Below are 10,999 nucleotides of genomic sequence, written 5' to 3'. Positions count from 1 at the left end.
CTACAGCTAGTGCTCTTTTCGTCCCTCTCCTCGCTGGTGGCTGGTTAGAGGCTTTGTCTTTATCTTTCCTAGTGGCCATCCTGAAAAGGGAGAAAAGAAAGTAACATGTAAAGCCAAGGGTTTCATCAAGGAAGAGGACAATACAAGTGATAATCAATGCTAAGGTAAAGAAGGATGTCGTTAACACATGGTCGCGTCTACATGTGATCAGTTCATCAACGGAAATATAGCAAGTGCATATTATGGCAAGTAGATGCAAGATGTTTATTAGCATGCCGGCAAATGCATGAGTAGCATAGATCAAGCATCAATAGCTAAAATGTATTATCACTCGTAACAAACCAACAATAACGTTTGTATTGACAATTATATTCAATTAATAAAATGTTGAAAGGGTTTTGTGAAAAACAGACATTAGAGTAGAAGGATAGAATAATTAAAGATGCACAATGCCATACGGGCTTTTTCACAAACACTTAGTATGCATGGTAAATATGTTATTGAAAGTATTAAATTGGAACATGCAAGCATCCCAAAAATAATTAGTGATAATTGTCAAACAACTCCTTAATAATCCACAAGCAATTATGGAAGAAAACAATCACCCAATTAGATTTCTAACACCAAGTAAAATAATGCAAAAATAAATAAATAATAAGAAGAGAAGAAAGAAAATAGAAAGAAAGAACCTTGAGAAGAAGGTGACAAAGAGAGGTAATGGAGAATGTGAGGTGAAGAAAATATGAAGGAAGGGGGAAGAAGAAGAAAAGAGTAAAGAAAGAAGAAGGAGAAAAAGAATGGAGAATAAAGAAGAAAGAAGAGAAAGAAAGAAGAAAGAAGAAAGAAATTAAGATTGGAAAAGAAAAGATAAGAAACGTGGCGGCGCAGGGATCTGGTGGTGTTGCGCAAGTGACGCGCACGCGTACGGTACGCGTACGCGTACATTGAGAGAAAACAAAGGGCGCGGAGGCGCACAGTGCGCGGAAGCATAGGTGGCCATATGTGGAAAAGGACGCGCACGCGTCATGGGCGCATACGCGTCAGTGAATTTGTGCGTTGAGCACAGTGCCAGCCCCAGTCCAGCATAACTCTCGTGTAAGACGACATTTTAAGCCGATTTTCCCAACCACGCGGACACGCCAAGGGCGCAGACGCGTGGGTCGCCAAAAGTGGGAACGGCGGCGCGCGTACGATACGCTTGCGCGTGGGCGGGATTGTGCCTAAGGCACGTTCCTTGCCCAGCTCCCGCACCACTCTCTGTTCAATCTAATCCATTTCGCATCCAGGGCTTTCCAGAAATATAAAATAGTCCATACTTTGCCCGAGTTTAGATGACGCAAACTGGCGTTCAACGCCAGCTTCCCGCCTTATTCTAGAGTCAAATGCTAGAAACATGTTGCAAAGTGGAGTTAAACGCCAGAAACAGGTTATAAACTGGCGTTCAACTCCAAGAAAGACCTCTCCACGTGAAAGCTTCAATGCTCAGCCAGAGCACACACCAAGTGGGCTCCGGAAGTGGATTTCTGCATCATTTACTTAATTCTGTAAACCCTAGTAACTAGTTTAGTATAAATAGGAATTTTTACTATTGTATTTACATCTTTTGGATTATCTTTTGATCCTTTGATCACGTTTTGGAGGCTGGCCTCTCGGCCATGCCTGGACCATTATCACTTATGTATTTTCAACGGTAGAGTTTCTACACACCATAGATTAAGATGTGGAGCTCTGCTGTTCCTCATGAATTAATGCAAAGTACTATTGTTTTTCTATTCAATTCAAGCTTATTCCTATTCTAAGATATTCATTCGCACCCAAGAACATGATGAATGTGATGATTATGTGACACTCATCACCATTCTCACCTATGAATGCGTGCCTGACAACCACTTTCGTTCTACATTAAGACGAGATAGAATGAGTATCTCTTAGATATCTAATACAGGGGACCGAGTCCGAGATATTAGAGTCTTCGTGGTATAAGTTAGAACCCATGGATGGCCATTCCCGAGATCCGGAAAGTCTAAACCTTGTCTGTGGTATTCCAAGTAGGATCTGGGAAGGGATGGCTGTGACGAGCTTCAAACTCGCAAGTGATAGGCGTAGTGACAGACGTAAAAGGATAGTAAATCCTATTCCAGTATGATCGAGAACCGACAGATGATTAGCCATGCAGTGACAGCGCATTGGACCATTTTCACAGAGAGGATGGGATGTAGCCATTGACAACGGTGATGCCCTACATACAGCTTGCCATGGAAAGGAGTATGAAGGATTGGATGAAAGCAGCAGGAAAGCAGAGGTTCAGGAGGAACGAAAGTATCTCTATACGCTTATCTGAAACTCTCACCAATGAATTATATAAGTATCTCTATCTTTATTCTACGTTTTCTTTATCTTTTAATTATCAAATCTTTAAAACCATTTGAATCTGCCTGACTGAGATTTCCAAGGTGACCATAGCTTGCTTCAAGCTGACAATCTCCGTGGGATCGACCCTTACTCATGTAAGGTTTATTACTTGGACGACTCAGTGCACTTGCTGGTTAGTTGTGCGAAGTTGTGACAAAGTGTGATTCACGTTTGAGAGTACCAAGCCTTTGGCGCCATTGTTGATGATCACAATTTCGTGCACCAAGTTTTTGGCGTCGTTGCCGGGGATTGTTCGAGTTTGGACAACTGACGGTTCATCTTGTTGCTCAGATTAGGTAATTTTATTTTCTATTTTTAAGTTTTTATTTTTTTTAGCTTTTATTTTCGAAAAAAATTTTCAAAAAAAAAAGGAATATATATATAAAAATAAATATTTTCAAAAATATATTTTTCTTCAGAATTTTTAAGAATGAATTATAGAGTTTCATGAAGCATGTTGAAGCCTGGCTGGCTGTAAAGCCATGTCTAATTCATTTGGACTGGGGCTTCCACTTATCAGCATAGAATGAAGTTGGATGAAGTATCAGCTGTTATATAACTGATTTGTATCTGCTAAAGCTTGGCTGGCCATTGGCCATGTCAAGTGTGTTTTGGACCGGAGCTTTCACTGAAAGCTTGACTGGCTAGTAAGCCATGTCAGATTCCTGGACTGGAGCTTTAGACTAACATTGCAAGATTCCTGGAATTCTTATTAAAAATTTTGAAATCCTTATTTTTCTTTTTCAAATTAATTTTCAAAAAATACCAAAAAAATTAATAAAATTATAAAAACCAAAAATATTGTGTTTCTTGTTTGAGTCTAGTGTCAAGTCATAAGTTTGGTGTCAATTGCATGTTTATCTCTTTCTTGCATTTTTCAAAAATTCATGCATTGCATTCTTGACGTTAGGATTTCTGCCAGTAAAGAATTTTATAAAAACAGTCGTGTTGTAGATATAGTCTCTAAACTGACAGAAATCCCTTCGTACAAACGTTTTGGTTGTCACAAGTAACAAACCCCTTAAAATTGATAACCGAGTATTTAAACCTCGGGTCGTCTTCTCAAGGAATTGCAGGGAAGTATGTTCTTATTATTGGTTATGGAGATTGTAAATTGGGGTTTCAAGAATGAGGAACAAGTAACTTAATGGCGAGTAAATTAAATGGCAATTAAAATAAATAAATAGCTGTAAAGCAAACTTTTGGCAAGGTATGAGAAATCGGAAGTCCAGACTTAGTTATTCTTATCAATAACAATGAAAATTGAATCTTAATTCCACTTAGTCAACCTTTACTAAAGTAAAAGAAAGTCAAGGGACTAATTAGTTTGATCTTCGAATCCTATTTATTTCCTAAGAAAAGGTTGGGATTATTGAAGCTCAGTTCAATTAGCAAAGATAACAGTTATCAATTATGTTGAGATAAGATAACTCCTGAGTTACTGCTTTCTTAACCAAGACCAAAAGAGGAAAAAGTAAATTTGCTGGAATAAAAGTGCCTTCAGATGTAAAGCAACAATAACATAAATTAAAGAAAGCAATCATAAATTGAAATACCTCAAATAGCATTAACAAGGGAAATTATAATCTAACATGAAGAGTTCATAAACTAAATTGGAAAAATAAATAAAAATAAAGAACCTGGGATTGAGAGTTACTCCTAAAACTAAGAGAAGTCCTAAATCCTAAGAGAGAGAGGAGAGAACCTCTCTCAAAACTAGATCTAAAACATGGTAACTAAATTGGTGAGCTCTCCCTGAATGGATGCATTCCCACACTTTATAACCTCTGGTCTATGCCTTCTGGACTTGGATTGGGCCAAAAAGGGCTTCAAAAATCGCTGGAAGCGTTTTCTGCAATTTCTGGTGCGTGGCCTCTGTCACGCGTCCGCGTGGGTCACGCGGTCGCATCATTCAGAGCTTTCCTTGTCACGCGGTCGCGTCAGTCTTGTGAACGCGTCGCTATTGATTCGCGCTTGGCATGCGTCTGCGTCGCCCATACGATCGCGTGGATGCCAGTTTCTTCAAAAACTCCGTTTTGTGCTTTCCTTCCATTTTTGTATGTTTCCTTTTTCCATCCTTTAAGTCATTCCTGCCTTAGAAGATCTGAAACTACTCAACACACTAATCACGGCATCGAATGGAAATAAAGGTAATTAAAATAATTAATTTTAAAGCATAGAAAATATGTTTTTCACCTACATCACATAATAAGGAAGGGAAAGTAAAACCATGCAATTAACATGAATAATGATGACAAGTCATCTTAGCCTAGTTTCACTAGCCTTTTTCTTTTGTTTTCATTTAGTTTTATGCACTTTCTTGCATTATAAATTAGCCATTTAAATTGGAATTGCATGGTTTCCTTAAATCAATCAACCACCTTTTAATTGATACAAAATCATGAGGTTCAAGCTAACTTTAGTTGATAATTAATTAATTTATAAACCTTGTGAATTTTGTGATACTTTGATTAGTTGTTTTGATTACTTGTAGGTGAAGAAAGGAAACAAAAGGTGTGCCAACATTATGGAAGAAGGTTGCAAGAAGGGGTTTGAGAAAATGGAATTCACGTTTGAGCTAACGTTTACCTCAAACGTCAACTCAAACGTGAGTAGCAGTTGAAGAACACCCTGGGGAAAAGCCAACGTTTGCGCCAACGTTTGCCTCAAACGTTGAGGTCAAACGTTGGCTGAAGATGGAAGCTCCTGGAAGGCAACATTTGCGCCAACGTTTGCCTCAAACGTGAGGTCAAACGTTGGCACCAAAAGAGAAGAGAATTGAAGCTCCTGGGAAGGCAACGTTTGCGCCAACGTTTGCCTCAAACGTGAGATCAAACGTTGGCGCCAAAGAGAAGAGAAATGGCATCCCTGGAGGCAGCAACGTTTGAGCCAACGTTTGCCTCAAACGTGAGGTCAAACGTTGGCTCCAAAAAGAAGAAAGTTGGAGTTCCTGGGCACAGCAACGTTTGAGCCAACGTTTGACTCAAACGTGAGGTCAAACGTTGGCACCAAACAGCATGAAGGGGCATACTTCAAACAAGAATAACTTGAGTTGTAGATGTCCAATTGAGGTGATTCCAAGTGGGTTAGAAAGCTGACATTCAGAGCTTTCCAACCATATATAATAGTCTCTATTGGGCACAAAATTGGCAACGCGACAAGAGGACAAAGTAGCCCCCAAGAAGCATACAAGAAGGGAGGTCCACGTTTGAGCTCACGTTTGACCTCAAACGTTGAGCCAAACGTGGAAGACAGCACATGGCCTAGCTGCATAATGCCTCACTCAAGTAACGTTTGAGTCAACGTTTGCCTCAAATGTTGGCTCAAACGTGAATGGTTCATGGCTTGGTTCACTGATGGATTTCCTCCCAACACCAAGAGCAATCAACAGAGGCTACTAGCAACCCAATTCCATCAAGGCTAAAGGCCCAATTCAAGGCTTAATGACCATTTGAAAAAATTGTATAAATAGCTTAGGATTTGAAGTTTTTGGGGAGCTTCCCTTTTTCGTTTTTCAGAATAGCTTTCTTTTCAGTTTTGCTCAGAATTCACTTTATTTTTCTTAGCATTGTTGTTTAATTCAAGAGAATTTGGGAGGAGAATTGATCTCTCTTCTTCCTTGTTCTTGCCCAGCACTCTTTACTTTTCTTGTCTTGGATTTTGGGTGGAGAATTAAAGAAATTCTATTTCAATCTCACCTTGGGATCTTGTTTAATTTTCTGCTTAATTAAATTTCAGTTTCGGTTCATTGCTTTTCATCTACTTTCTTTGCAATTTACAATTTCCTTTGCAATTGTTCTTGTTGGATCTAGGAAGGCATTGAGATCTAGACTTGGTTTTCTAGTCTCTTGGGTCCTGAGGTTCAAATTTCCCATTTCCCATTCCCTGTTTTGCTCATTTACAATTCTATCTCTAGATCTGATTCAATCCAAGTGTTCTTCTATTCCTATGCTTGTTGCAAATTTTATATTTCCCTGTTTAATTTCTGCAAATCCAATTCCCACTCCCCTTTATAATTCAAGCCATTTACATTCCTTGCACTTTAAGATTCTGCAATTTACATTTCTTGCGTTCTAAGTTTCTGCCAATTTAATTCCTTGTTCTTTAAGATTCAGCACATTTATTTTTCGTTCCCTTTAATTTTCTGCAATCTACTCCTCTCCCTTTACTTTTCATGCAATTTAATTTCTGTTAATAACAAATCACTCAACCAACACTTGATTCGCTTGACTAAATCAATCACTAAACTAAAATTGCTCAATCCTTCAATCCCTGTGGGATCGACCTCACTCACGTGAGTTATTATTACTTGATGCGACCCGGTGCACTTGCCGGTGAGTTTTGTGTCGGATCGTTTTCCGCACATCAAGTTTTTGGCGCCGTTGCCGGGGATTGATTAGATTGACAATGATTAAGTGAAGTGGAGATCTAGATCAAGCACTTTTTCTTTTCTGTTTCTTTAACTTTTGACTAACACGCTAACTATTTGAATTTTTGCCTAAGCTAACTAATATTTCACTTCAGCCATGGATTGAAGTGTTATTGCTTTTCTGGTATTGTGTGATTCTTGTGTTTTGCTTGTATGTCAGATACAAGAAGAGAGATCCCTACCTTTCATGAAACTGACGAAAGAATCCTCCGAAGGCTAAAAAGAGAAACAAGAGAAAAAAATGTTGCTGGAGAGGAAGAATCAGATGAAGAATATCATGAATTGGAGGAACACTCAACAAATCCAACAAATCCACCAGTGAGAATGGCCAACAACAATGGTCAACCCCAGAGGAGAGTCTTGGCTTCATATACATTTGCTAATCCAAGGCATTGTGGGAGTAGCATCCTTACCCCAAATGTCGATGCAAATAACTTTGAGTTGAAGCCCCAACTCATCACCTTGGTGCAGAACAACTGTTCTTATGGAGGAGGCCCCTTGGAAGATCCAAACCAGCACCTATCCACCTTCCTGAGGATATGTAATACAGTGAAGACCAATGGTGTACATCCTGACAGTTACAAATTGTTGTTGTTTCCATTTTTCCTGAGGGACAAAGCTACTCAATGGTTGGAGTCATTTCCAAGAGAAAGCATCAACAATTGGGAGGATCTAGTGAGCAAGTTCTTAGCAAAGTTTTATCCTCCTCAAAGGATCCTCAGGCTCAAAACAGAGGTTCAAACATTTACTCAGATAGATGGAGAGTCATTGTATGAAGCATGGGAGAGATACAAAGCTTTACTCAGGAAGTGTCCACCAGAGATGTTTAATGAATGGGATAAACTCCAAAATTTCTATGAAGGACTGACAATGAAAGCTCAAGAGGCACTTGACTATTCAGCAGGAGGCTCAATGCAACTCATGAAGACAGCTGAAGAAGCTCAGAACCTCATTGACATGGTGGCTAACAACCAATATTTTTTTGGCCATCAGAGACAACGCCAACCATCACTAAGGAAAGGAGCGTTAGAAATGGAAGGGGTGGACACCATCCTAGCTCAAAACAAGATAATGCAGCAGCAGATTCAAGAACAATTTGAGCAGATGGCTAAAAAGATTGACAGCTTGCAAGTTGCAGCAGTGAATACAAGCCAACCATCAACCACATGGGGACAAAATGAAGAAAACCAAAAAAATCAGCAGCAGGAACAACCTCAATATGTGCACAACCAAGGCTCAGGCCAAAATGAGGCTTATGGTGACACCTACAATCCATCCTGGAAGAACCATCCAAATCTCAGATGGGGAGATAACCACACCCACAGCCAGCAACCGTGGCAGAAAAACTCAAACCAAAACAACTCAAGAAACACAACTTACTCAAACCACGACCAGCAAAACGCTAATAATAATCAATACAAGAAACCACAAAATACTATCAACCACCTCACCACAATCCACAAACTCATCAAAATAGCATTTCCGCACCAACATCTAACCCCCAAAACTACCACACTACCCCTACAAATAATTTCCAGCAACCACATTCCACCCCCATCATACCACCAATAGACCATCATGAAAGTAGAATTTCAAGTCTTGAGGCAGCCATACAAGCAATTGCTCAGTCCACTCAAAGCTTGGTCAAAATGCAAGAGAGAAATGAAGCTACCATGAAGAGCCTTGAACGACATGTGGGATAATTGGCCAAACAAGCTGAACGGCCAACCAATTTTCTCCCAAGTGATACAATCTCTAATCCAAAGGACAAAGGAAAAGCTACAAAGTGGGAGGAGTGCAAAGCAATCATAGTGGGAAGTGAAAAGACTAGGGAGAAGGAAGCCATCAATCAAGAAGAACACAACAGAAAAATTCCACAAGAAGAGACAGAAGAGAGAAGTGAAGAGGAGAGAAAGACCAAGAATGCAAAAAGCTCAAAGAAAGATGTGGACATCCTTGAAACACAGCTACAAGAGAAGAAGGAAAGGGTGAAGCCAGATGTCCCCAAACTTCCGTACCCTCAGAGGTTCAAAAAAGAAAACGAGGATAAGCAATACTCAAAATTCCTGGATATATTCAAGACTCTCAGCATCAATATTCCTTTCTTAGAAGCACTTGAACAGATGCCATTATATGCCAAATTTATGAAAGAAGTACTCACAAAGAAAAGATCCCTGAAGGAAGGACAGATTGTTGAGATGACAAAGGAATGTAGTGCTATCCTCCAAAGAGAGTTGCCAGAGAAGAAAGATGATCCTGGGAGTTTCTACATACCTTGCACCATAGGAAACATAACAATTGAGAAGTCATTTTGTGACCTCGGTGCAGGTATAAACTTGATGCCTTTGTCTCTAATGAGGAAACTTCAAATTTCTGAGCTGAAGTCCACACGAATAGTTCTCCAAATGGCTGACAAATCCATTAAGCAAGCACTGGGAGTTGTGGAGAATGTGTTGGTAAAAGTGGAAAAATTCTTTCTCCCAGCTGATTTTGTCATCCTGGATATGGATGAAGACCCTAACACTCCCATCATCCTGGGGAGGCCTTTTCTTGCTACGGGCAGAGCATTGATAGATGTTGAAAAAGGAGAATTGTTGTTAAGAGTGCATGATGAGCACCTAGCATTCCATGTTTTTAAAATCCTGCATGAGCCCACTCAAGAAGAATATTGTATGAGGGATAAGGCCAAGGATCAAAGCTTGAAGGAGGCATTTAATGAGTTAACTCCAAGACTTCTACATCCATGCTTGAAAGAAGTAGAGATGGTGCAACAGACCAAAGAAATCAAGGAGGAACTAGATCCAAAACCCCCAGATGAGAACCTCAACATTCCAGATAAAGAACCACCAAGGCATAAATCATCTCATAAGAAAGAAGAAAAGAAGAAGAGGCCAAAAGGGTGGAAAAACAAGAAAATCCCCACTGAAGGCTTTTCACCAGGGGATAAAGTAGTGTTAAACACCCAACCAGTGAAGGTGTCCCCACAATCATCTGAATGCTATACTGTGAACCGGATCCTTTCACTTGAACACCTAGAGATCATCAAAGAGGAGACCGGAAGAAAGTTCACAGTAAGAGGAGAAAAGTTGAGGCACTATGATTTTCAACCTCCATGATCAAAAGAACAAGATGTCAAGCTAGTGACATTAAAAGAGCGCTTGTTGGGAGGCAACCCAACCTGAGGTAATTTTCTTTTCATAGCTTTTTCAATAAAAATGTTGAATAATTAAGTATGTATTGCAAGGAGCTAAGTTTGGTGTTGCACACCAAAATAGTTTAAGGGAGAATGAAGGATTCTAAGTTTGGTGTTCCACCAAAATCTCATTTAAAAGCATGCTCTCACCTCTTGCATAATGATAGCTCCAAGCAATCAGACAAATTATTTAACCAGTTAATTGCTTCTTAGTTTGGTTCCATAACCTTTAGCAAGGCCAAAAGAAGTTATAAATGTACAACCTGTTGCATTAAAGACAGTGGCAAGGAATTAAGTTTGGTGTTCCCACACCAAATTGAATCCAAAAAGCCACACTCAATTCATGCATACTAATCAGTAACCTAAGGGCTTGAGAAGCAAGCAACTTTTGAGAATTGTGCAGGGAACGAACCACCATTTGAAGACACTATGCATCATGACTCAAAAGGGACACAACAGAAGGAAGAACAAAAGAACTGCAAACCAATAGGTTGTATTTATACTTAACTTTTGCTGTTGAGAAATGCTTTGATTTATGTCTTGCTAAAGTGTTCATCTAGTTCAAGTATATTCAATTTTCTTTTGCAATAAGTAAGCTAGTCCAAGTGTGTGCTTGTATGTTTACTTTCACTTAACTAACTGCATGCTTTGTCCCCTGCATCTTTAATTCAATAAAAAGAAATGTTTGAATGAGAAGTAAGATAGTTCTCTGTTAGATAGAAGTATAATAAAAGTAAGTGGTGGTATGTGTGTGTGATTATATAATAGCTCACTTTTAGTGAATAAGAGAACTAGGATGTCTCCTTCTAAGTAGAAAGTGGCCTACTGTCTATGAATCTCAATCAAATAAAAATCCTTGGTTAGAAAGAAAAACAAAAAAAAAAGAAAAAAAGGGGAGAAAAAGAAATAGCCAAAGAGTGGCAGAACAAAAGAAAAACAAAAAAAAACAAAGCTGGACACCAATA

Source organism: Arachis hypogaea, chromosome 18 (genome assembly GCF_003086295.3).
Source record: "Arachis hypogaea cultivar Tifrunner chromosome 18, arahy.Tifrunner.gnm2.J5K5, whole genome shotgun sequence".
NCBI classification, from domain to species: domain Eukaryota; kingdom Viridiplantae; phylum Streptophyta; class Magnoliopsida; order Fabales; family Fabaceae; genus Arachis; species Arachis hypogaea.
This window is presented reverse-complemented; position numbering follows the sequence as displayed.